The 27,412-nt window shown below is 37.4% G+C and overlaps 1 protein-coding gene and 1 long non-coding RNA gene across 5 annotated transcripts in view; one reads left to right on the plus strand and one right to left on the minus strand.

Annotated features, from left to right (window-relative positions):
• LOC118535414 (uncharacterized) overlaps window positions 1-20,747 on the plus strand; it is a 55,150-nt gene extending 34,403 nt beyond the window's left edge. The window contains exon 3 of the long non-coding RNA XR_013443376.1: window positions 20,612-20,747. This is a non-coding gene — a long non-coding RNA (uncharacterized LOC118535414). The remainder of the gene's footprint in view (window positions 1-20,611) is intronic.
• The window catches only part of DLGAP1 (DLG associated protein 1), an 889,834-nt gene that overhangs the window by 597,038 nt on the left and 265,384 nt on the right, over window positions 1-27,412 (minus strand). The window lies entirely within an intron of this gene.

Below are 27,412 nucleotides of genomic sequence, written 5' to 3' on the forward strand. Positions count from 1 at the left end.
TGTTCTCTAATGTTGATGAGTAAAAAATGCCATAAAATATTACAAAATATGCTCATCATATGCTTCTAAGTAGCAAAATCTTGATTTCCAGTAAAGCCAACTTACTTATATCCTTTTTACAAGCCCATTTGTGAATATATATTTGGAAAAATCAGAAATTCAGGTCTTGTCCTCTTTAAATAGACTAGTGACTAAGCAATCAGGGTACAGAAGCTCATAGGTCTTATTTTCCAAAGGTTACTTCTCCTCGCATTTGAGATAAAGAAGATCAAGAAGGGAGACAATCATTGTGGTAATGACTTTCTTTTTTCTTTTCAAAGAGTTTCAAATTTTGGCAATTTGAAATTTGGCAACTGTCTGAAATAGTCAATCAGCATTGCCATGCTACAGAGGCAAGGACAGCTCACTAGAAAGTTGATCTGATGGTAGAGAAGCTTCACCAAAGACAAACATCCTGAAAGCATAAGCAGAGAACTACATTTATGGAGAATGACTCCCACATGGCAGTTACTTGAATCCTGACAGTTGTCAATGAAGTTGATATGATGTGGTCCCCTCCAACTGGAAGTCATTTCTCTGCTCATGGTACCTGCATAAATGCCAGTGTATCATCCCTTTTGATTTTTCTGAGTTTCATGACTTCAGAGTCACCTGTCTTAAACACAGGCAACCGTCTAAATATATCACCGTTGAGTCTTGCACGTACGTGTGTAAGTGCATGTTTCCTACACGTACTACTTGAATTGTTAATCTAAGTTTTCTACGGAGAGACATGGTCTGATTCCTTTATAACTAATTTCAGTTCTTTCAGAGCTGATCACAATTATTGAGCCTACCCATCGAATTAAGATAAGATAGCATGATTCAACATAGAAAAATGTCAACTGTGAACATAAGGGTGCTGAAATAACCAATCCTAATCTGGCAAACACCCAAGGCATTCCCCATAGCAACAGAGCTCATGGCATAGCAACGGCAGCGACAAAAAAGCCTAGGAGAGTGCATGTGTTAAATGATACGATTCCTTAGCAGCTGCAAATGCTTCAGTGTCGGGTAAAAGCCGCTTTGGCTATAACACTCAAGACCAAGTGCTCCGGAGCTAAAACTTCCCAGGCTGTGCTCCACCAATTCCTAGACCATTTCCTTTTAACGTTAGAGTAATCCTAGCTTTTGTTGTTGTTCTCACTGATTCGGCGTTGACTGCATAGCAGCTACCATGGTAAATGTTTTACATTCATTATAGGAAGTATCATCATTCTAGGAGAGGTGAGGAAACAGAGGCCCGGGGTTATTCATTCGAAGTCACGCTGCTGGTATGACCAGCACTTTGGCCTAGAATGATACGCAGGCCAAATTCTAACTTCTAGAAGCCTCACCCTCTCCAATCTGGCTTTAATAGCTTGATAATTTTATCTTTAATAAAATTAAAATTAACACTTCCTTTTACTATATAAATCCTAGAATCAAGACTTCAGGTGTTTTATTCTTCCCCCAGTTGCCCCATCAAATACATACCAAACCATTTATTAAATCTTTATAAAATCTCTTAAGTCCAGTTCTTCCATTTCTTTCCAATTAGAAGTGATTTCTCCTGCCTCCAAACATATCTATACTATGTTAATTCTTTTAAACCTTCACCGTGTAAAAAAATATTATGTGTGACAGGGAGAGAGAAAGAACACAAATGATAAAGCAAAGGGGTAAAATGTATTAACATTTATACAGGTAAATCTGGATAAAAGGTATGTGAGTATTCTTTGTACTATTCATATTTCTGTATTTAAATTTTATTTCCATTATTCTTCCTGAAAAATCATTTCCAGTCTAATGCTACCACCCTATATAAAACCCTTATTTTATTCATTAAACAAACACTTTATTGAGTACCTTATATATTCAAAACATAGGGCTTGGAATCAAACAAGAAAAAAATTCAAGGTGAATTATTGCCTTTAGTAGCTTTAAAATTTAATTGGTGACAATGGTCAGATATTACAGTAAGTCATCTTGTAGACACTTATATTGTTAATTGTTGTGGTAATCCTATAAATAATGTAATCTTTTATTGATTTTATAAATGAGGCAACTGAAACTCAAACAGCACGGGGCCACAGACCAAGATTATATACAACCTACGATAGGGATAGGTCTGGAATTTAACCTAGATCTTGTCTGAAAACATGATCTATACTTTGTAACCCATTACATTGCTTTTCATGTAACTGTCCAAAAGGTAAGGCTATGTGAATGAGACAAACAAAATATGCCAGGTGTTCAGAGGGGAGACAAATAATTTCTACCTGGATTAATATCAAGGAATTTGCATGGAGGGAGGATCACTAAAGGATGGATAGGGTTTGGATGGGTGGAGCCTGAGGATGACATGCCCACCCGAGGAGAGCCTGGGCCCATCCAGGAGGTGGTGAGAGCTGTGATGCTAGAGGACATGGCTTTCTATGGGGAGGCTCTGGCTGATTAACTAGGACAGAACAGCAAGAATCTGGAGGCAGATATTGGTATGATTTCCAACTGGGGAAAGCACTTCATCTCTCTGATCTTTACTTCCCATATCTGCAAACTGGACATGATAACACGAACTTTGCAAATTGTTGGGAGACTCAATAATACAGCCCTGGATACACGGGAGTTCTTATAAATAAGTCTTTCATTCTCAGCTGAGGAACTGGGACTTCACTGAATAGACAATGGGAATCTTTGAACAATGAAATGAAGCCACACAAATCTTTGACATAGTCTTCCTATCGAACAGTCACGTGTGTATCAACGATTAATTTTCTTTTAACACAACTTAGACTTCCTGTAATACAACTCTGTTCTGTTGTAGTTGAATGTGCTTGTTTGGTTTCCCATTGTGCACTGAATGAAGCTGAAATGCCTTCATTTGTAATTTAAGGTTCTGCTCAAGCCTCATTTCCCAGCATTCCTGAAACCTGTTTTTGGCATCAGCTAAACTCATCTATTCAGAGTCTCCCCAAAGTAAAATGGATGACCAACTCATCCCAATTTACCTGGGATTAGCCCCTGAAATTCTTATGTCTGGGAAACCCCTCTGTCCCAAGGGAACAGGAAGAGTTGGTCACCCTAACTCAGAGGAATGATACTTTCTCAAGTCCCCATATATTTGACTTCTTCCCCTGCATTGCTCTATCAGGAGGTGGACACCTTGCAAGGCTTAATCCAAACACAATACCACCATCATTTGGATCACGTGGCATGAATGGAACAGATGGCACCTAGAAGAGAATTATAACTGAGTTCATTGGATTGGGATCAGATACTGGAGGGTTTTGTTTTTTTTTTTGTTTTTTTAACTCTTTACTTGGAAATAAAATTTAAATCCAAAAAAGTTGCAAGAACACAAATAGTACTAAGAATACTCATATCTTTTACCCAGATTCACCTGTATAAATGTTGGAACATTTTCCCCCTTTGCTTTATCATTTGCATTACCTCCCTTTCTCTCTCTCCTCAATTTTTTTTTTAACATGGTGAAGTTTTTTTTTTTTTTGTTTTTTGTTTTTTTTTTTTTTAAATAACATAGTCTAGGTATGTTCAGAGGCAGGAGAAATCACCTCTAACCAGAAAGAAATAATGGAGGAATTGGCCTTATGCAAAGAGTTACTGGGAAGTTAAATGTTCTGACCTCTGCTTTAGGAAGCAATTTGCAAGGGTGGGCAATGAAGTCTAGAAAGAAGAAAAGTCTGGAGACAGAGAATATTCTGCAGGGTGCTGAGCAGTTCCTGCACCAAGAACCTTTGCTGATAGACAGAAGCTACTGATGGGCTTGAGTAAAAATCAAACAATATTCTTTTACTGCCCAAGTGAAATAATAGTGCCTCGCATTTCCTTGACTATTTGACCTGACTTAATAAGACAATTTATGTCTTAGATTCTTTGCCCTTTTTCTAAAAAATATAGACCCATTTATCAAATCCATTCTCTAACCTTGGTTATTCATAAATGGTGGGACAAATTAAAGACCATGGAAAGAACCAGATTCCTGTTACTTTGTGTGATGGACAAGTTTCTCACCAGAGGAGTTAAGGAGTAACTGCATATATTCTTCACTCCTGAAACATTGGAATTCTGCTTTTAATTATCATTGAAATGCCACCAGAGATACATTTAAGCAGTTTTTGATAAGATACGAACTAACAAACTGTATCCAACTGCTACAGGGAGAATTTTTTAATTTCACAGTTGGGTGAAAAATATACTACTGCAGTATAAAGGAGAAAATTCAGTAATGGCTATCTGGGACATATGAATATAGATCAGTAAATGAGAAGCAGCACTATCATCTTGGTCAAAAACACTTTTATACATAACAAAACCCAAAGCTCCTCTATCTGATCTTCTTAGAGAACTTCAAGGGCTCACTCAGCATCTTTACTACTGTGTCTGGACAAAAAATCAACCTTTAATTTACTTTATCAGTCCCCTGTTAAAATCCCTTTGGATTTTTTCTCCTTTTGAAGTGTCTGGTATTTTGGCACTCTTGCTTCTCACATGGGCCTTATTTATGTGTTCTTCTAATAAACAAACACATCTACAGCTGCCACTTTGGGGTAGATAATGTTATGTTTGCTCCAAGGAAAGAGATCAGGGGAGTTCTTACTGAGACGATAGTAGCGATAGTAGTAATACCGGGGTTCTTTTCCTCCTTTAGAACAAACACCAAGAGCAAAACGTGTCTCCCAATTTGTGGTGCTAAGCGCAGCCAATTCAAGAGAAGATGATGTTGGGGTTTGCAGAATCTCATGCTTGAAAGTATTTTCTAGGGTTGGTCTGGAGCCTGCTGGTAGTGGTTGGAGAGATTGTGCTCTTCTCTTCCTAAAGCAGGGATCTGTGTAGCTTGAAGATGACCGTGGACAAAGTAAACACACCATAGAAGCTGGCCAATACCACACATGTTATTCTGAAAGTCGGTTATGAAACATTACCAGCAAAACACTGCCTATAGAAGATCTTCAGGTTATGATTCTGGCTTTATGAATACTGGATCACACACAGGTAGAGCATTGAGTAAATAAAAGTGTTGAGCTATTTTCCATCAGTAAGCTGTTGTCTGTCAATAGTTGATAACATTGAACGCACTTCATAAAGAGCAGGAGGAAGAGAACAAGGTTTGGAGAAGATGGGAGACAAGGAAGGAAGGGATTTTCAAATCAAGATGATCATAGTTGGGCCCTTAGAAATAGCAACTATAAACAAATCTCTATTACTTCACAGACAAGCTAATGGCTAATGGTTATAGAAACACAAGCTGCCAAGATAAACTAAAATAAAGCAAGAACCCACAAACAAGAAAACCTCTTTAGAGAAAAAAATACATTAAATCAAATTCTTGGCATGCTGATTACACAAGAAAGTTGAATACACATGTCATGCTGAAAGCCATCAATTCCTTTTGTAAGTAACTTAGTGTTTACCAGGCAAATGATTTTCCCTAATTGAGTTTTTTTTTTTTTTCGGTAGACAACTTTAACTGTAGCACAAAGTTGAATGACTGTTAATTGATTTAATGTGAAAGGCTAACTGAGGAAGTAAGTATTTAGAAAGAAGAGGGATATATCAAGATTTCATAGATGATATGAGGACTGATAGATCAAAGAGAAGATTCCCTTGTACATTATTCATATATATATGTATTTACATTATATATTAAACATTATTATATATCATATATATTTTATATATTTATATATATTTTATATATTTGTGTGTGTGTGTGCATATTTACCAAAAGTAGGCAGTTTAGAGAAACAAAAATTATCTCAAGGTAAAAGCCATATTATCAACCTAAGTCTCCAATACCTTTTGCACTGTCATTTCACTTTCCTCAGCTTTTCACCTTGTTTTTTAGCTTTGTAAACTATTATTCTTTTAAAATTTTGTGGCTACCTTAGGTAGTCCACATCCTCTTTTCTTCAAAAAAGTAAGCTTCATGGATTTCATCCTTTCTTCTAGAATCCAAGAACTAAGTTCCATGTAGGTTTCCTTGGAAGACAACCAAATAATCTTTACATGTGTTTCATGTAGAATCATTTCCTTAATAATGCTAAGTGTTAGTCATACCTGTAAATTTATTCTGCCTTTTGGTCTACTATTAACATCTGACACTTTACTTTTCGTCACATCAAATATGGTCTGAGTAGTCGTAATTTTATTTTTCCAGGAAGCTTTCACAGTAAAAAAGAGACCCGGAGGTATTTTCTCATCTTGTTACAGGGAGTGACAGTACAGAATGTGCAGAAGTGCCCACACAGAAGAGTTAATAATATTCTACGAGGAGTCTATTTTTAGGCTAATAGAACTGGTTTACGCAAAGCAAATCTGTACAGCAAAAAGAACAAATTTCTTCAAGTGTTTGAAATAATTCTGGCTAAAATTTGAGAAAAAGTAACCTTTTCTTTTCTCCCATTGGATCTAAAATAATTAAATGAATTCAAAGGCTTAGCCACTTTACAAAGACTTTTTAATTGCTCATATTGATCAAGACATAAATTTGCTTCTGCACAGTTTATAGTGCGACATTAAGCACCAGAACCAAAACCCTGGGGGAAGAAAATTCACAGCCATCCTAATACTACCAAATAGAAGAATAAGTATTTATATTTGTTAATATGGAGACGAGGATCATTTGTGTGTGTGTGTGTGGGGGGGGGGGGGGAGACCAGATAGCTGTCTTTACTGGCTAATGGCACATGAAAATAGACTTTTTCAGAAGTCAAGAATTCTCCCATTGGACTTTGGCAGACCATAATTTTACTTTACCCAGAGAAGACAAACCTCTCAATGCAAATATTAGGTCATTATTCTAAATCTGTTCAATAAATTGGGATTATACGTAACCCTCAGCAACAGACACGCTGATTTTGTTCAATGGTGGTGGTGTTAAATATCAACAGTCCTCTGCCTTTTCTTTTTTAATATAAAAGGGAAACCATATGTGCTTCTTTTAGTGCTAGGAGTGGACTCTACCTATTTTGCCACATAGAACTCTCATCCTGGGATCCCATCATGCTTTAATGCAAGCTATCATGTGTACGCAGCTTTACTGGTGTAATTCTAAGTACCCTGCAAAAGTCAAGGATATTCTGAGGCCTGAACATATGTGCTCAGAGTCCACTCCAGTACTGTCAGAGATTTTTCCCTGCAGACAACTCCCTGGTTCCTTTGATGTTCTGTGAACATATGTATATCAGATCACTCAATTTAGTTTATTTTGATGATCTGTATACATTCCTGTCTTTCCACTAGATTGTGTATTCTCCTAGTCATCATTTCCCTATTTACCTTTTTATTCCCAGGGCCCTAGACAGTGCCTATTGGATACTATTATATCCATATTTAGTGAATGTATATAAGGTGTGAGTGAATGTTCCTATGAATGCTCCCATATATGTACCAAACAAGTATTTGTTGTACTTCTCTTTAAAGTGTCTTACTTTATGTTTTATATAGAGAGATGTTAGGTGCTGAAGTACTAAGAACTAGAACTATTTTTAGAGAAATTCCCCTTTTCAAGTCTTAATACGTTAATATTGTGTGTATATAAAACACACATGCTATATGCATAAATATATATATATGTAACTTATAACTTATGATGTATAGAAAATTGTGTTTAAATGTACACCCAATACATACATATGAATACAAATGAATTCAGTTAGATGAGAAGCAAAGTAGAATTCTCACCATTCATTTTTTATATTGTTGTTCTGAAATTTGGGCTAATGTACAATTATTTTCCTGAAAATTTGAATGAAGAGACTAACCTTCTTATGAAATAACTAAAGTTATTTTTAAATTAAATCAACAGTTTAGTTGTGTTCTAGAATACATTGTGTAACTAGATTTTATATCTAAAGGACACTGGTATCTATCTTTCCTCCTTGTTCTGATCAATAAAAAGCTAATCGATAAGCTAATTTTTCCAAAAAAATTATGGTATGCATTTTTGGGTTATTTCTGTGTGCTAATTGGTTTCATCTTAAAACTGTCAATACTTTCCTTTGTCTCTATTTACTTGTTAATTTAAAATAGTCATTCATTCAATTTCAAAAATTTATTGAAAACCAACCTATGTTAGGCAGTATTTTCCAACTGGATTCATTCATATAGGTTACCTTAGATTCTCTTTGCAACAGTTCAAAACGTCATTAAGTTAAATCAAATAAATTCACTTGGTAGACGTTTTAGTTACCGAATTTCTTTGGCAGAAATAATATTTTTGCAGATATTTTTAAATGACATTGATGTCATTGACTGTCAATGATTTATTATTTCACATTTAGTCATATTAAAGTTTATCTCACTGTAAAGACTCTTAAAAATTATGAACTATTACTTTTTCTTTCTTTTTTGGGTTCCTTTCCAATTTGCAGGGGATCAAATATTATAAACATCCAGGAATCATACCACCAAAAATAAAAAATTGCATTATTTCTGAAAGACATCTTCATATGATGAATGCGGTGCAACTAGCCTTTTTGTCATCAATTACTATGTAGTATTTTACACATAAAAATTATTGAAACTGTTTTTGTTAACTCTTGTTACTGATATAATTTTTATTTCCATAAGACCTCCCCAGATGCTGCAACAAGTTCTTCTGATTTTGTTTTGATTATTGGAGAGTATTACTTAAAAATAGTAGTAGTTTAAAAGTATGTCTTAATAAAGTTTTATCACATTTAGGTTGAGAAATTTTAACTTCTGTAATATGTCATCTAAAAAGTAAGCATTGAAACTATAAAACTCTGATGCAAGAAATCAAAGAAGAGCTAAATAAATAAGAGACTTAATATTATTAAGGTGTTAAGTTTTCCCCAATCTCATCTACTGATTCAAAAGAATCCCAATCAAAATCCTAACAAATTATCTTATGGATAGTGACAAACTGATTCTGAAGTTTATATAGAAATGCAAAATACCCAGATAGCACAATTTTGAAGGAGAAACAAAATTGAAGGAATGACACTAGCTGACTTGAAGATTTACTATGAAATTACAGGGATTAAGACAGTGCGGTATTCCTAAAAGAGGAGACAAACAGATGAATAGAACAGAACAGAGTCCAGAAACAGACCTGCACAAAGGTAGTCAACTGACTTTTGACAAAGAGCACAGACAATTCAATGGAGAAAGGACAGATTTTCAACAAATGGTGCTGAGACAACTGGTTGTCCACACACAAACAAATGCATCTAGACACAGACCTTACGAAGTAACAAGAATTCTCATTCATTACTGAACGGAATGCAGAGTGGCAATTCCTTACAAAGGAACAAAGTCTAGCAATTCCTTACAAAGCTTAACATAGTCTCACAATACAACGCAGCAACTGCACTCCTAGGTATCCACCTAATAGTTGAAAAGTAATGTCCACACAAAAACCTGCACAGAAGTTCTTAAGATCTAAAACTGGAAGCAACCGAGATGTCCTTTAGTAGGTGAATGGATAAACAAATTGTGGTACATCCATACACTGGAATATTACTCAGCAATGCAAAGAAATGAGCTGTGAAGCTACAAAAAAAGACATGGAGGAAATTTACATACATATCGCTAAATGAAAGAAACCAGTCTTAAAAAGCCACTATGATTTTAGTTATATGACATTCTGGAAGAGGCAAAACTAATAGAGACAGTAAGACGACTAGTGGTTGCCAAGAGTTCAGGGGGAAAGAGTCAGGGATGAGTACATGGAATGCAGGGGATATTTAGGGCAGTGAAACTATTCTGTATGATTCTTTAACACTGGATATGTGACATTATACATTTATCAAAACTCATATAATATACAGCACAAAGTGTGAACTTTAATGTAAACTATGGACTTTAATTAATATTAATGTATCAATAAAGGCTCACCGATTGTGAAAAAATGTACCACATTAATGCAAGATGTTAATAACAGGATAAAACTCTGTCTGAAAGAGGGGGTATATGGAAACTTTCTGTGCTTTCTGCAAATCTAAAACTATTCTAAAAAAGCAAAATCTACTTAAAAATACTACACTGTATGTTAGCTGAATTTAAATAAAAACTTAAAAAAATAAAACAAAAAAAAGTAAATATTGTTGCTTACTTCATAGATTATGAATTTTCAGTGAAACTTCATCTCTAGATTTGGAGCTATGAAGAAACAGGTCAATTTGCTATCACAGAAGTTCTAAGGACCAAAGTTTTCTTCTTTGTAAAATACAAGTAAAGTTTTAGGGGTGCCTGGGTGGCTCAGTCGTTAAGTGTCTGCCTTTGGCTCAGGTCATGGTCCCAGGGTCATGGGATCGAGCCCTGCATCGGGCTCCCTGCTCGGCAGGAAGCCTGCTTCTCCCTCTCCCACTCCCCCTGCTTGTGTTCCCTCTCTCGCTGTCTCTCTCTCTGTCAAACAAATAAATAAAATCTTTAAAAAATAAAAATAAAATAAAATACAAGTAAAGTTTATAATGTTTTTTTCTAGAAATAATGCTAAATTATCTTGGAATTGAGAAAATTATTTGAGAATAACTGCTTTCACTTGAAGTGCTTCAAAGCATATTAATCTTATGTAAAAAACGTTAAATAAGAAACTGATAGTGTAAAAGAATCTTTTTATTCTCTTAATTTAGAAAGAGGAAGTATCTAGAAAGAATCTACTTAACATATACCTCCTTACCAATAGTTATAAATGTTCTGGTTTTTTTCCTTCATGGAGGTATATTTGAAATTATTTTTTTTTCTTTAAACAACTTTTTTTTTACACTTAGCTCATCAAAATACATGTGCCATGACAGATGGAAAATGACATTTTTCCTACAGTTTTACATTTTATTTCTACGCCTTTCATGATTGCATCAAGAATCCTATGATTACTCCATGAGATCCGATAACCAAAGTGTATTTCTAAATGTTCAGCCTAACAATTCATATCAAAGAAGTTTTTATATAAATTTTACTTTAAATAAAGCCTGAATGCTAAATGATGAAAACCACAGACACACTATTAATCAGAATTCTGCAAGTCCCCATGTAGTACTTACATAAGATTTAATTATAACTAAAAAATATACCTGTTCTCTCCATCTCCAATACCCTTACCTTATCTAAGCCACCACTATCTCCTTCTCAGGCAACTTTAATAACTTCCTAACTGTTCTCTCTGCTTTCATTTTCCTCCTTTCTAATCCATTTTCCACAGAGTACCCATAGCGCTCTCCCATAAGTGCAATGTGATCATGTCACATATGTGCTTAAAATCCTTCAAGGGCTCCAAGCACAAAGTTTACTCTTTTCTCCCCTCTTCTGTCTTTCATTCTTCAGGACTCAGCTTATATGGTACTTCCTTAGGGAAGCACATTGTGAGCTCCACAGAGTAGGTTAGGATACCTCTTAACAGTCTGGTAAGATGGTGCTCCATATTTCCTCTAGAATACTTAGTCAACTGCAGTGATACAGTAATCTAGAGAATTACCCATTTGCTTTTTATCTCTTCCAATGGAAAGTAAGCTCCATGGATGCACAAAGCTTGTATCTATCCCCAAACTTAGCACAGGGCACAGCACATAGACACTCAATAAATATTTTTTTTAAATTTACTTATTGATATTTCTAAATCATCACAAGAGAAACAAAAAGTAACACAGGGATTCATTGCAAAGAGATGACAGAGGGGGAGGAATAATCAACTTTAGGTAACTAAATTAACTTCAACAACATACTTGGTTTGGGACATTGTTTCTGACTATTAAAAATCTCTGATGAATAATATTTCCTACATGGGAGGGAGGGGCATTCTATGTCATAGTCATCTCCTATTGTCCTGAGCAGGGAAAAAAAAAAAACATTAAAAAACCCAAAAGCTTTGGTTTGAATTTCTATTTGTTCTAAAGTGCCTGATGAGTCAGTGGACTAAGAGAAAGCAGAATGGAGGGGCGCCTGGGTGGCTCAGTCGGTTAAGGGGCTGCCTTTGGCTCAGGTCATGATCCCTGGGTCCTGGGATCAAGCCCCACCTCCGGCTCCCTGCTCAGTGGAGAGCCTGCTTCTCCCTCTCTCTCTGCCTACCTCTCTGCCTACTTGTGCTTTCTCTCTCTGTGTCAAATAAATAAATAAAATCTTAAAAAAAAAAAAAAAAAAAAAGAGAAAGCAGAGTGGCCCTCAGCCTTAACACTCATGGATCTCTCAAGTGTGCCACTCACAGAAGGAATGGGGATTTTAGAAGCCTATCATTTGATAACGACTGCAACTTGTTCTCACCCAAACAGCCAGTTCTTAGACGTGGTAACAGAGTACATGAAGTAATTTAATCCTTATAAGCAGATGCTATTATGGGAACACATTTACTCTGTAACCCCGACTAATCTGAACTTTGTTCTCTGACGCTGCTCCTTAAGGCATCCTATTAGACGGACACAGCCGGAGAAGACTTTGTAAAGGGAGAAGCTGTTGATCTTCCCTATTTCTATGATCCTGTAACATTTTATGTGCCCCTGAGAGGAAGTAACCTTGAAGCCAAGAGGAGGCAGCCAAGGGAAGATCTGGAGGTCGCAAGCTGCTGGCGACGGAAGAGCCAGGGTTCCCTCACGTGGGAAAAGAGAACCCAATGAGGCCAACGTGGCCGCTGTAAACTGAGACGGGGTTAAAGCTATGCAGACACCAGATCATGGGTCATATAGGCTTGGGAGGAATTCAGGCTAAGAGTGGACAAAGAGTGGTCTGAAGTTGTTCATGAGCTGCATGTGAGAAGGAAGGCAGAGATAGAAAACAACTTCTCACCGGAGAAAGGCACGACTGATCCAAATTCCAGGAAAAGACATCTTCATCAGCTTGCCCTTAAAGGCTGATGTAAAGCTATAAGGTACAGGAGATTGTCACATTCCCCTTATGGATGTTCACTTTAAATTTCTGTGTGGCATTTGTGCAGGCTACTGCCTGCCCTGATGAGCCAGCCCCGGCATAGAAGACGTCAGTGCTGTCCAGGATGTCGTTAGACTCCAGGGAGATGCGCTGAGGGCTCCGTGGTCTCCATGCTCTCTGCTCTGACCATAGGGCTTCTCGGGGGCACGCTGCGGAGAACAGTCTGAGCCCGATGCAGGCCTGGCCTGGGTTTAAGTACTGGGGCCCTGCTAACTCTGGCTACGTTCGTTTTTTATCTCAGTTTTTATACATTTTCTTTATGTTTTCCAAATTATGCATTCATTATTGAAACTAGGTCAAACATGAAAGCATCAGTCGAGTAACGCTAATAACTCACCTCTTCAATCTGTTCCATCCAAAGATAAAGGCTTAGGGAGGGTTTGTAGTTGTACTAAAGTGGAGCCAATATTATGACTGTGAAACTGCCCAGAAACAAGAGCTTTGGGGGAAAAACAAAAGGAGTCAAACACTGGCCTAACACCAATTTCAATCCTGGAATCTATGAAGAGATTAATTTAACAACAAATAAAATTAAATAGCTTTACAGTTTTTCATTAAAACAAGGACAAAAAAAAAAAAAGGACATGATTATAGCAATAACTGTATCCATAGGATTTTATAAATGGATTTTTTGAGGATATTTGAAGATGTCTTTTTTGTTACTGTTTTATAAATATTGGTTAAATAAAAGATGAATGAATGTGAGGAGGGAAATTTGTTTGAAACAAAGCTGAAAGCCAGAGTTTTGTATAATCTCTTCCACACTGGTTCCTTGACTTTTCTGTTTTGAGTACATTTTTGTACTCCAAGCAAACTCAAAAACATCCCCATCAATACAAAGAATTTTCAATGGCTCAGGTCCAAAAGCTAATGTGAAAGTCTGGAAATTTAACAGAATAATATAGATGCAGAAGAGGTTAATTTCCAGCAGCTATTGTTTTAAAGAGTTTTTCTTGGTCTCTACTTTTCAAAGATGGAAACTGAAGCTGAAATTTTGGAAATACTTCTTAATGTTGGTGAAAAATACAGAAACAAAGGAATATAAATCCCTTTTATATATATATATTCAATCATTAAACCATTAATGATTCAATCATTAAACCATTAGCTTTGCTGCACATAAAAAATCTTATCAAATTGGAATAGTAAATTCAAAGTCAATACAATCTTAAAATTGTTCAGAACTGACACCAAAGGCTTCTTTTATATATATATGAATAAATAAAAATAAATATAATTATTTTATATTAAAATAATATTTATTTTTAAATATTTTAATTTAATCAATATTTTAATATTAAAAATATTAAAATAATAAAAATTATTTTATTATAGAATAAATAAAAATATAACAATATAAAAAATATATATGTATGTATTTAAAACATGTCCCAGCATTTTACTTAATATTTTCTACATTCATATTATTTCTGAGTCAACATTTGGCAGTGAAAAAAACTCTACCAATAGTCATTTTAAATTGTAACTCTGCCTTTATATTTAACAAAATTCATTTATATGTCAGTTTTGAGATTTTTAGGATGCCTTCTATTATGTAACAGAATTTATAAGGTTATTTTACTTTAACTCACAAAGATCACTTGAAGAAAGAAAACACCAAAAAAAATTGCCCCCATCACTGACTAATTTTTTAGAGAAACAATAATATAGTAGAGAAATGTAACAAAGTTATATCACAGATAGTCTATTGCGCATTTGAAGATTCTTAAATTAAGCAATTTCCATCCAAGATTCATGAGACATAGAATATAAAAGAGTATAAAAATCATTTTTAAAAACCTCATGAAAACAACCCCATGAAAAAAAAAGGCATTGGAGGGACCGAGTGCATCTTTACCAACTCTACAGGCAGCAGTAAGAAGAAGAAGCTTCAAATGTGTTATGCTTGTTGCCCCCAATGTGTTTTTATTATTCTAAAAATGATGAAAGAAAGTTGTGTGCTTCCTCTGGTGACTTTATTTTCCAATCATCATCGGAAGATCAGATGGTACTGGTTTTTTTCATAGAAGACTGGTTTTATAAGGACAACCCTATTCTCTACAGCAGATGTCACACTCAAAGATGAGGGAGTTTGCAGACAGAAGATAAACCTTAGGAATAAGAAAATCAGAACGTAGAAAACCCACACTCTGCTTGCATCTTTGTTATTGCTATTATCCATTGGTGGGTTGTCTTTCACGCCCCATGACACAGGCAGGGTAGATCAGGCTCAGCAGGTACTTCGCTGAGAAGAGAGACCGACTCGGGGCTCGATCCCAGCACCCTGAGATCATGACCTGAGCCGAAGGCAGATGTTTAACCAACTGAGCCACTCAGGTGCCCCCAGGAGTCCATTCTTATGAACCTTACAGTAAAGGAGACAGCTGTCAAGGGTCATGCTAATGTATAAATTATTATAAACTGGAAAAGGGCCATGGAGAAATGGTCTGTGAAAGAAAGGGAAGAAATTGGGAAGAAAAAGAGAAATAGGGAAGAGAGCCAACCTCACCTGGTTACAGGCAAATCTTCTATGGATCATGTGTTTAAGGTGTAAAATGAAAGTTTTTTGCTCCCAACTTGAGAAAAAGAGAAATGACAATCCTGCTTGCCATGTGGATCTTCTTTGAGAACTATTCATTATTCGTTTATAAAAACACATTTCCTACATGAGTAGTGCCTACACATTGTCGATAATACAAATATGAATATGACAGAACTTCTAATGTGTTTATTGACTACTTGGACAGAAAGACATATTACTATGTACAAGCTAGAATGTGTTGAATAGGAGAGAGGAATAAGAAAGAACCAGACGGAGCATAGGTAAAGGCTATCCCAGTGGTGAAGCTGCCTTTAGCAAGTACATGGAATCTATCATCATTTAAAAAAATTTTTAAACTAAACTGGTTTCTGATTTTGAGTTAGGTGCCTACATTTATGTCATTTTTCTCATGACGTCTTTTTTTTTTTTTTTTTTAAGGATTATTTATTTGAGAGAGAGTGAAAGCGAGCATGAGTCAAGCGAGGGGTGGAGGGAGAGGGAGAGAATCTTCAAGCAGACTCCCTGCTGAATGCAGAGCCAGTCCCGGGGCTCGATCACCCCACCCATGAGATCATGACCTGAGCTGAAACCAAGAGTCAGATGCTTAACCAAATGAGCCACCCAGGTAACTTCACAGTATTTCAAATACACGTATTTTTGTGAGCCATCTTAAAGCTTTTCACAAAGAGAGGCACAAGTAAATGGATATTAAGGGAAAATTAGGGAAAAATAAAAAGAAAAACAGAAGCGCGACCCTTCCAGAGCAAGGCTTTCCAGACTGAGAGAACTCTCCAAATATGGAAGGAGGCACAAAGACCGGGAATAGAAAGGATGTGGAGAAGGAGGCCTTGCTGGCGAATTGGATTATAGGGTTCTTAGGAAGCTATAGGGCAGAAATTTTGCAGAAATAGCTTGATCTCAAAATGCAGAGGACCTCGAATGGTAGAGTTCTAGGAGTTTGGACGTGAATCTCTGGCAGTGTCAGGGCAGCGATGGTCAAGTCTGTATTTGAGGAAGATAATTCTGGTTGCAGTGTGAAGAGGCACACCATGATGACACTGATAAGACTTGGGATGAATGGAATGTGAGGGGGGTAGGGGGACAAAGTTCAGGAAGTTCCCAATGTGTTAAATGAGATACGAAAGGGACGAAGGACAGGCGTGGAGGAGATGATGGGTTCCACTTTAGACATGCAGGGTTCAAGCTGCCAGCAGAATATATAGGACTGGAATTTCTAAAAGAAGAGAGGATGCAAAGATTTGGAAATCATTTACATTCAGGTGTTGGCTGAAACCCCTAGAATACTGGAGATTGAGAAAGGAGAAAACATTGCCTGACCAGAGTAGGGAGCCAGCACTGTTTCCTCAGAGGCCTTGTAAGTGCTGTAGTATGTGGGCAGCTGAAAAGCTTTGAGGAGAAAGAAGCTGAAATCAATTCTTGTATTTCTAAGAGAGGGTCATGACCTCTTTTAGACATACCTCCCATCTGGGAAAGAAACCAGGCTCCAGGGCATCTCGAATCAGTATTGTGTTTTTGTTCTGTTTTGTTTTTAAAGATTTTATCTATTTATTTGACCGACAGAGAGAGAGAGAGAGAGAGCAGAGCAGAGGGAGCGGCAGGCCCAGAGGGAGAGAGAGAAGCAGGCTCCCCCAGGACTCTGGGATCATGACCTGAGTCGAAGGCAGAAGCCCAACTGACCTAGCCACCCAGGTGTCCCTTGAATCAGTGTTTTATCAATGAAAGCCAGGAGCTTCTACCCCCATAAATGCCATGACAACGTGTATTTTTCCTCTTTTAAGTACTGTGATGTGGCCAGTAAACAACTAGTAGATATCATTAAAGAAGGTATTTGAACAATCCATATTTAAATAATGCCTCAGACAGATACCATCTTTTCCAGTCCTCTAAAAATACATGAGGATTACCATTGATAATAGAACAACTCTTTAACCTGAAATATGAAGTCCATCAAATTTAATAGGATGAAAGAGTTGCCAGAAATATCAGCAAATGAGCAAACTCAAGTTACCATATTGTAGTAAATGTTCCCATTATGCAGTTGATTTAAAGATTTTATTTATTTATTTGAGAGAGAGAGATAGCACGTAGGGGGAGGGGCAGAGGGAGAGGGACAAGCAGACTCCCTACTGAGCTGAAGTCAGCTGCTTAACGGACTAAGCCACCCAGGCTCCCCTGTGCAGTTTTTTAAAAATTGTATCTTTAACATTCTCTACTTTGCCAGAACTTTAACATGAATAAGGACAAGATTTTTATGGTACTTGGCTTCAAGCTACAAATAATCTTTTTCCCCAAACTCCTTATAGGTGTATATCAAATGGTTTGTTGCACACTTAAGCTTTTCAATGATATACTTAAATTCACTTAAGATACATTCAATATTGGGGTGCCTGAGTGGCTTAGTTGGTTAATCAACTGACTTTTGGTTTTGGCTCAGGTCATGATCTCGGGGTCCTGGGATTGAGCCCCGTGTCAGTCTCCACACTCAGCCCAGAGTCGGCTTGAGGATTCTCTCCCTCTCCCACTGACCCTCTCTCCAATCTCTCTCAAATAAATAAATAAATCTAAAAAAAAAAAAGATACATTCGATATCTTCCTTATAACAATGCCATTCTCACTTGCATTGGAATGGTGCACAAACACCACAGCATCTTGTGGCTCAAGCAAAAAGCAAGCTTTGGGAGGAGGAACAGGAAACTAAATGGGAGAGGGTCAGCAAGGGGCATATTCTGGCTCAAGTGCTCATCATCCCAAACAGAGGTGCAGGCACCCACACACCTGGGTGGTGCTCTAGATGAAAGGCCTACCATAGACCTACCTTCTCTTTTTTTTTTTTTGGCAATGAATGATAACGGAGCATTTGTGAGCAGGAAAGTGGAAAACTGGAAACCCAGACTGAGCCTGTGTGCAAGCTGCTCAAGGAAGCAGCACAGAGACACTGGTCATCAGCTCAGACTTCCTGCCCACCCTGGAGGCCAATAGCCTTCTCTCTTCTTGCTTGTCAGATATTTTTTCCTGATTAGGGTAAAGGAGGAGTGATTATAAGCAAGTTGGCATCATTGTTTTCATCAATTTTAATATGCGTTTAAAAAATTAACATCTATGAGACAAGGCTGTTTCTTACAGTCAATGGCATATCATAGTTTACGTTTTTTGTTTTTTTTTTTGACTCAGTGGTACACACAGTGTATTTTACAATTGGTGTCAAATTTGGTGAATTGAGATAATTATTTTGGGGTGCCTGGGTGGCTCAAGAGGTTGAGCGTCAGACTCCCGTTTTCGGCTCAGGTCCTGATCTTGGGGTTGTGAGATGAAGCCCCACCTCCGGCTCCATGTGTGGAATCTGCTTGAGTTCTCTCTCTCCCTCTGCTTTTCCCCCTGCTGTCTCTCTCTGCCTTTCTCTCAAAAAAAAAAAAAAAAAAAAGAAAAAGGTAATTATGTTAATATCATCTGACATGTCTGAACTGGGGGGGGAATGTTCTCCCATTTAATCATTGCCTTAAAATAATCAGCGCATATACATGGAGAATCTCTGATTTCTAGATATGCCTTTAGGTATTAAGTCATTTTTGGAAAACTACAAGAAAACTATTTTAATGAGTTAGCTTTAAGACCATGGAAAAGATGGGGAGACAAGGTTACCTCCCTCATTGGTAGTTCTTCCTTCTGAGAGTGTTGGCATTCTTGATATCAAAAAGAGGATGTGAGGGTCTCATTGTGATTGAAAAACATTTCCTCAAGAGCTTTATAGGGAATTCAGCAGCATAGTGATAGCTTGATTATCTAGATAAATAATTCCATTCTTCAAAAGGCTCTGAATTTCAATACATTTATAATTGTCCAGGTTATAAATTCAGTCTCATTACCCAAACACAACTGTTAATATTATGGATGCATTTCCTTCTAGTCTTTTTTAATAACCATATTCTACATTATTGTAAGCATATGCAATTTTGTATCTTGTGTCTATTTGCTTACAATAGGATTACAAGTGTTTTCTGAGTGCTCTGCAGCCTTTGTTAATGGTCATCTTTAATGGCTGCATAATAGTTTCTTAAATGAATGTACTGTAGTTTACATGTGGTTTTCCCTATTGTTTCCAAAATTTGGAAATATAAAGTTATAAGATTCATGTATTTTGAAAGATTTCTTTAGGCAGAGTGCAAGAAATAAGATTAAGGACATCAATGGATATACATTTTATTATGGCTTTTGTAGAATAAGTATATTAGTTATTTGTATACTATATATAATAGTATAAATTCTATTTGCACAGTACTCTAGTGATGATGAATAGCCTTACTTTTATTGTGGGCTTTTATTTTAATAGATGAGAAATTAAACCTAATTGCATTTCTTTTATTAATTATAAGGCTGAATAACTTCCTACATGTTTGTTTGATCATCATGGTTCCTGTTTTGTGAATTGTCTGTCCATGCCTGTGTCCATTTATATATTGAAATACTTTAGTCTTTTCACTCAATTGTTATAATTATTTTGCATAATAAATATGCAACATTCTGTTATGCCTTTTTATATGGAGATTTTTGATACCTAGAAACTGAAGAAATTTGATATTAAATATTTTTCTATTATTTTTATATTTTTTGAAAGCACAAGTTTTTTTTTTTTTTTTTACCATTTACACATTTGATAAATATTAGATCAAACTTTCTTCAAGTGCTCTTTTAAAAAATAACTTTTTAATTCTTAAGGATTTATTTTACTGCATTCTATGAGATGAGCATTTATACCCATTTCATTCTCTTTTTGTTAGCCAAGTATTCTAATATTATGTATTGAATAATTTTTCTCTTCTTCACAGACTTATGATCATTCTAATAATATGTTAAATTTCTATATATGTCAGCATCTATTTCTGGGCTAACTAATCCATCTCTCCATTCTCAAGATAACACATGATGTTAATTATTGTTGGACAAATGTCTTTCAATGCTGCCTTTTGATCTCCTGACTCATTTTTATGTTTTATTTCCTCCTCAGTATTTCTGGCAAACTTTAAAAATAATTAAAGTTTTAAAAAAAGATGTTTTTGTTAGGATTACAATAAATCTGTTAAACTGTAGAGAACTGAAATATCTACAATATGTACCATTCTCTTTTAGAAATATGTCTTCTCGGGGTGCCTGGGTGGCTCAGTCGTTAAGCATCTGCCTTCGGCTCAGGTCATGATCCCAGGGTCCTGGGATCCAGCCCCGCATCGGGCTCCCTGCTCCGCGGAAGCCTGCTTCTCCCTCTCCCACTCCCCCTGCTTGTGTTCCCTCTCTTGCTATATCTTGCTGTCAGATAAATAAATAAAATCTTTAAAAAAAAAATAGAAATATGTCTTCTCATGATTTTTCCATTCACATGGATTATATGTACTTCTTATTTAAGTGATTACTAGCTATATCACGTAATTCTGCGAAGATAAATGAGATATTCCCATTTTGTTTTCTAAAAGAATGTTCACAAAAATTGATTATTGAAAAAATGGGGGGGGGGCGGAGCAAGATGGCGGAGGAGTAGGAGACCTGGATTTCATCTGGTCTCAGGAATTCAGCTGGATAGGGATCAAACCACTCTGAACACCTACAAACTCAACAGGAGATCAAAGAAAAGAATAGCAACAACTCTCTGAACAGAAAAGTGACCACTTTCTGGAAGGTAGGACGTGTGGAGAAGTGAATCTGAGGCGATATTCGGGAGGATAGACGGCGGGGGAGGGGCCTCCGTCGGCTGCTTCTGGCAAGTGATAGAGCCGCGGAGCACAAAATCAGAACTTTTAAAAGTCGGGTCCGCTGAGGGACCTCACTCCAGTAGCTAAACTGGGGGTGGAACCCTCGTGGGACAGTGTGGTCTCAGGACCCTCGGGGTCACAGAAAGACCGGGGGTGCCTGAGTGTGGCAGAGCTCCCAGGTATTGGAGCAGGGAAGCCGGCTGCAGAGACGGAGCCGAGGAGCGGGCTCTCAGCTCGGGGTTGCCATAAACCGTGATCCGCAGCACAGTCGGGCCACTGCTCCTCCAGCAGGGACCCAACAAGCAGCAGATCCGGGGAGACTCACCTTCTTCCCCTGGGAGGAGTGGCGCGGGAGCGCACCTCAGGGATCTGCTGGGTTTGGAGACTCCACACGGGGTCGGGTGCCAGAGATAGAAACGCTCAGTCACAGGCCGGGTGAGCACGGAGTGAGGCCGGAGACCGGGGAGACAGGAGTGACTGACGGCTTTTCTCTGGGGGCGCACTGAGGAGCGGGGCCCCGAGTTCTTGGCTCCTCTGGGGCGGAGATTGGGAGGCCGCCATTTTCACTCTGGGCCGCCAAAGCTGTACGGAAAGCTTGCAGGGAACAAAAGCTCCCGAGAGCAAACCTGAGCAGATTACTTAGCCCGGACTGGGCAAGGGCGGGGCAATTCCACCTCCGGCAAAGACATTTGGGAACCACGGCAACAGGCCCCTCCCCCAGAAGATCCACAAGAACAGCCAGCCAAGACCAAGTTTACCGATCAATGAGAACAGCAGAACTCCAGCACTAGGGGAATACTGCACATAGAATCCATGGCTTTTTTACCATGATTCTTTAGTCTTTCAAAGTTAATTTTTTTTAACTGGTTTTTTTTTTTTTTGAATTTTTCCTTTTCCCTTTTTCAACCAACATCTTATCAATCCCTTTTTTATTTTTTATTTTTTTATTTTAATTATCAATCCCTTTTTTAAAAAAACATTTTTATTTTTCATTTTTAGAGTCATATTCTATCCCTTCATAGTAGTTACCCGTATTTTTGGCATATATATATAAGTTGTTCTCTCTTTAAAATTTTGAGATAGTTTCTTCTAACAGATCAAAATATACCCTAAATCTCTAGTGTATGGTTTTTTTCTACTCCCCTGCCTGATCACATTCTCTCCTTTTTCTTGCTTTTTTTTTTTAAATCCTCTTCTTTCTTTTTTCAAACAACTTCTTATCAATTCCTTTTATAAAATTTTTAATAATTTCCATCTTTACAGTCATATTCCATCCCTTCATCATATCAACCCTTATTTTTGTACATATATAAGTTTTTCTTTCTTTAAAATTTTGGGAGGCACTTTCTTCTAACAGACCAAAATACACCCAAAATCTAGTGTGTGGCACTGATCTATATACCAGCCTGATCATATTTGATCACATTCTGTTTTTGTTTTGTTTTGTTCTGTTCTGTTTTTGTTTGTTTTTATCTTTATTTTTTTTCTTTTTCTTTTTCTTTTTTTTTTTTCTTTTTCTTTTTTCTCTCTTTCCCTTTCTTTTCCCACTGCTTCAGGTTGTTTCTGATTTGTTTAGAGTATATTTTCTGGGGACGTTGTTACCCTGCTAGCATTTTGTTCTCTCATTAATCTATTCTCCTCTGCACAAAATGACAAGACGGAAAAAATCACCTCAACAAAAAGAACAAGAGGTAGTACCAACTGCCAGGGACATACTCGATACGGACATTAGTACGATGTCAGATCTAGAGTTCAGAATCATCACTTTAAAGATACTAGCTGGGCTTGAAAAAAGCATGGAAGTTATTAGAGAAACCCTTTCTGGAGAAGTAAAAGAACTAAAATCTAACCAAGTCGAAATCAAAAAGGCTATTAATGAGGTGCAATCAAATATGGGGGCACTAACTGCTAGGATAAATGAGGCAGAAGAAAGAATCAGTGAGATAGAAGACCAAATGATGGAAAATAAAGAACCTGAGAAAAAGAGAGATCAACAACTACTGGATCACAAGGGCAGAATTCGGGAGATAAGCGATACCATAAGACGAAACAACATTAGAATAATTGGGATCCCAGAAGAAGAAGAAAGAGAGAGAGGGGCAGAAGGTATAATGGAGCAAATTATAGCAGAGAACGTCCCTAATTTGGGGAAGGAAACAGGCATCAAAATCCAGGAGGCACAGAGAACCCCTCTCAAAATCAATAAAAATAGGTCAACACCCCGACATCTAATAGTAAAACTTACAAGTCTCAGAGATAAAGAGAAAATCCTGAAAGCAGCTCGGGAGAAGAGATATGTAACCTGCAATGGTAGAAACATTAGATTGGCCACAGACCTATCCACAGAGACCTGGCAGGTCAGAAAGGACTGGCAGGATATATTCAGAGCACTAAACGAGAAAAATATGCAGCCAAGAATACTATATCCAGCTAGGCTGTCATTGAAAATAGAAGGAGAGATAAAAATCTTCCAGGACAAACAAAAACTAAAGGAATTTGCAAACACGAAACCAGCCCAAAGAAATCTTGAAAGGGGTCCTCTGAGGAAAGAGAGAGCCTAAAAGCAACATAGACCAGAAAGGAACACAGACAATATACAGTAACAGTCACCTTACAGGCAATACAATGGCACTAAATTCCTATCTTTCAATAGTTACTCTGAATGTAAATGGGCTAAATGCCCCAATCAAAAGACACAGGCTATCAGATTGGATTAAAAAACAAGACCCATCGATATGCAAGAGACTCATTTTAAACCCAAAGACACCCCCAGATTGAAAGTGAGGGGGTGGAAGACCATTTACCATGCTAATGGACACCAAAAGAAAGGTGGTGTGGCAATCCTTATATCAGACAAATTAGATTTTAAACCAAAGACTGTAATAAGAGATGAGGAAGGACCCTATATCCTACTTAAAGGGTCTATCCAACAAGAAGATCTAACATTGTAAATATCTATGCCCCTAACATGGGAGCAGCCAATTATATAAGGCAATTAATAACAAAAGCAAAGAAACACATTGACAACAATACAATAATAGTGGGGGACTTTAACACCCCCCTCGCTGAAATGGACAGATCGTCTAAGCAAAAGATCAACAAGGAAATAAAGGCTTTAAATGACACACTGGACCAAATGGACTTCACAGACATATTCGAACATTCCATCCCAAAGCAACGGAATACACATTCTTCTCTAGTGCCCATGGAACATTCTCCAGAATAGATCACATCCTAGGTCATAAATCAGGTCTCAACCGGTACCAAGAGATTGGGATCATTCGCTGCCTATTTTCAGACCACAATGCTTTGAAACCAGAACTCAATCACAAGAGGAAAGTCGGAAAGAACTCAAATCCATGGAGGCTAAAGAGCATCCTACTGAAGAATGAATGGGTCAACCAGGAAATTAAAGAAGAATTAAAAAAATTCATGGAAACCAATGAAAATGAAAACACAACTGTTCAAAATCTTTGGGATGCAGCAAAGGCAGTCCTAAGAGGAAAGTATATAGCAATACAAGCCTTTCTCAAGAAACAAGAAAGGTCTCAAGTACACAACCTAACCCTACACCTAAAGGAGCTGGAGAAAGAACAGCAAATAAAGCCTAAACCCAGCAGGAGAAGAGAAATAATAAAGATCAGAGCAGAAATCAATGAAATAGAAACCAAAAGAACAGTAGAACAGATCAACGAAACTAGGAGCTAGTTCTTTGAAAGAATTAACAAGATTGATAAACCCCTGGCCAGACTTTTCAAAAAGAAAAGAGAAATGACCCAAATCAACAAAATCATGAATGAAAGAGGAGAGATCACAACCAACACCAAAGAAATACAAACAATTATAAGAATATATTATGAGCAACTCTATGCCAGCAAATTAGACAACCTGGAAGAAATGGATGCATTCCTAGAGGTGTATCAACTACCAAAACTGAACCAGGAAGAAATAGAAAACCTGAACAGACCTATAACCACTAAGGAAATTGAAGCAGTCATCAAAAATCTCCCAACAAACAAAAGCCCAGGGCCAGATGGTTTCCCAGGGGAATTCTACCAAACATTTAAAGAAGAATTACTACCTATTCTTCTGAAACTGTTCCAAAAAATAGAAATGGAAGGAAAACTCCCAAACTCGTTTTATGAGGCCACCATTAACTTGATCCCAAAACCAGACAAAGACCCTATCAAAAAGGATAATTACAGACCAATATCCTTGATGAACACAATGCAAAAATTCTCACCAAAATACTAGCCAATAGGATCCAAGAGTACATTAAAAGGGTTATTCACCATGACCAAGTGGGATTTATCCCTGGGCTGCAAGGTTGGTTCAACATTCACAAATCAATCAACGTGATACAATACATTAACAAAAGAAAGAACAAGAATCATATGATCCTCTCAATAGATGCAGAAAAAGCATTTGACCAAGTACAGCATCGTTTCTTGATCAAAACTCTTCAGAGTATAGACATAGAGGGTACATACCTCAATATCATAAAAGCCATCTATGAAAAACCTACAGCAAATATCATTCTCAATGGGGAAAAACTGAGAGCTTTCTCCCTAAGGTCAGGAACGCAGCAGGGATGTCCACTATCACCACTGCTATTCAACATAGTATTAGAAGTCCTAGCCACAGCAATCAGACAACAAAAAGAAATCAAAGGCATCCAAATCGGCAAAGAAGAAGTCAAACTCTCACCCTTTGCAGAATATATGATACTTTATATGGAAAACCCCAAAGACTCCACCCCAAAACTGCTAGAACTCATACAGGAATTCAGTAAAGTGGCAGGATATAAAATCAATGCACAGAAGTCAGTGGCATTCCTATACACCAACAACAAGACAGAAGAAAGAGAAATTAAGGAGTCGATCCCATTTACAATTGCACCCAAAACCATAAGATACCTAGGAATAAATCTAACCAAAGAGGCAAAGGATCTGTACTCAGAAAACTATACACTACTCATGAAAGAAATTGAGGAAGACACAAAGAAATGGAAAAACGTTCCATGCTCATGGATTGGAAGAACAAATATTGTGAAGATGTCAATGCTACCTAGAGCAATCTACACATTTAATGCAATCCCCATCAAAATACCATCCACTTTTTTCAAAGAAATGGAACAAATAATCCTAAAATTTGTATGGAACCAGAAAAGACCCCGCATAGCCAGAGGAATGTTGAAAAAGAAAAGCTAAGCTGGCGGCACCACAATTCCGGACTTCCAGCTCTATTACAAAGCTGTCACCATCAAGACAGTATGGTACTGGCACAAAAACAGACACATAGATCAATGGAACAGAATAGAGAGCCCAGAAATGGACCCTCAACTCTATGGTCAACTAATCTTTCACAAAGCAGGAAAGAATATCCAATGGAAAAAAGTCTCTTCAACAAATGGTGTTGGGAAAACTGGATAGCCACATGCAGAAGAATGAAACTGGACCATTTCCTTACACCACACACAAAAATAGACTCCAAATGGTTGAAAGACCTGAATGTGAGACAGGAGTCCATCAAAATCCTAAAGGAGAACACAGGCAGCAACCTCTTCGACCTCAGCCGCAGCAACTTCTTCCTAGAAACATCGCCAAAGGCAAGGGAAGCAAGGGCAAAAATGAACTATTGGGACTTCATCAAGATAAAAAGCTTTTGCAAAGCAAAGGAAACAGTTAACAAAACCAGAAGACAACCGACAGAATGGGAGAAGATATTTGCAAATGACATATCAGATAAAGGGCTAGTATCCAAAATCTCTAAAGAACTTATCAAACTCAACACCCAAAGAACAAAGAATCCAATCAAGAAATGGGCAAAAGACATGAACAGACATTTGTCCAAAGAAGACATCCAAATGGCCAACAGACACATGAAAAAGTGCTCAACATCACTTGGCATCAGGGAAATCCAAATCAAAACCTCAATGAGATACCACCTCACACCAGTCAGAATGGCTAAAATTAACAAGTCAGGAAAGGACAGATGTTGGCGGGAATGTGGAGAAAGGGGAACCCTCCTATACTGTTGGTGGGAATGCAAGCTGGTGCAGCCACTCTGGAAAACAGTATGGAGGTTCCTCAAAAAGTTGAAAATAGAGCTACCACACGATCCAGCAATTGCACTACTGGGTATTTACCCCAAAGATACAAAAGTAGGGATCCGAAAGGGTACGTGC

The sequence above is a fragment of the Halichoerus grypus genome, chromosome 13 (assembly GCF_964656455.1).
Source record: "Halichoerus grypus chromosome 13, mHalGry1.hap1.1, whole genome shotgun sequence".
Taxonomy (NCBI): Eukaryota; Metazoa; Chordata; class Mammalia; order Carnivora; family Phocidae; genus Halichoerus; species Halichoerus grypus.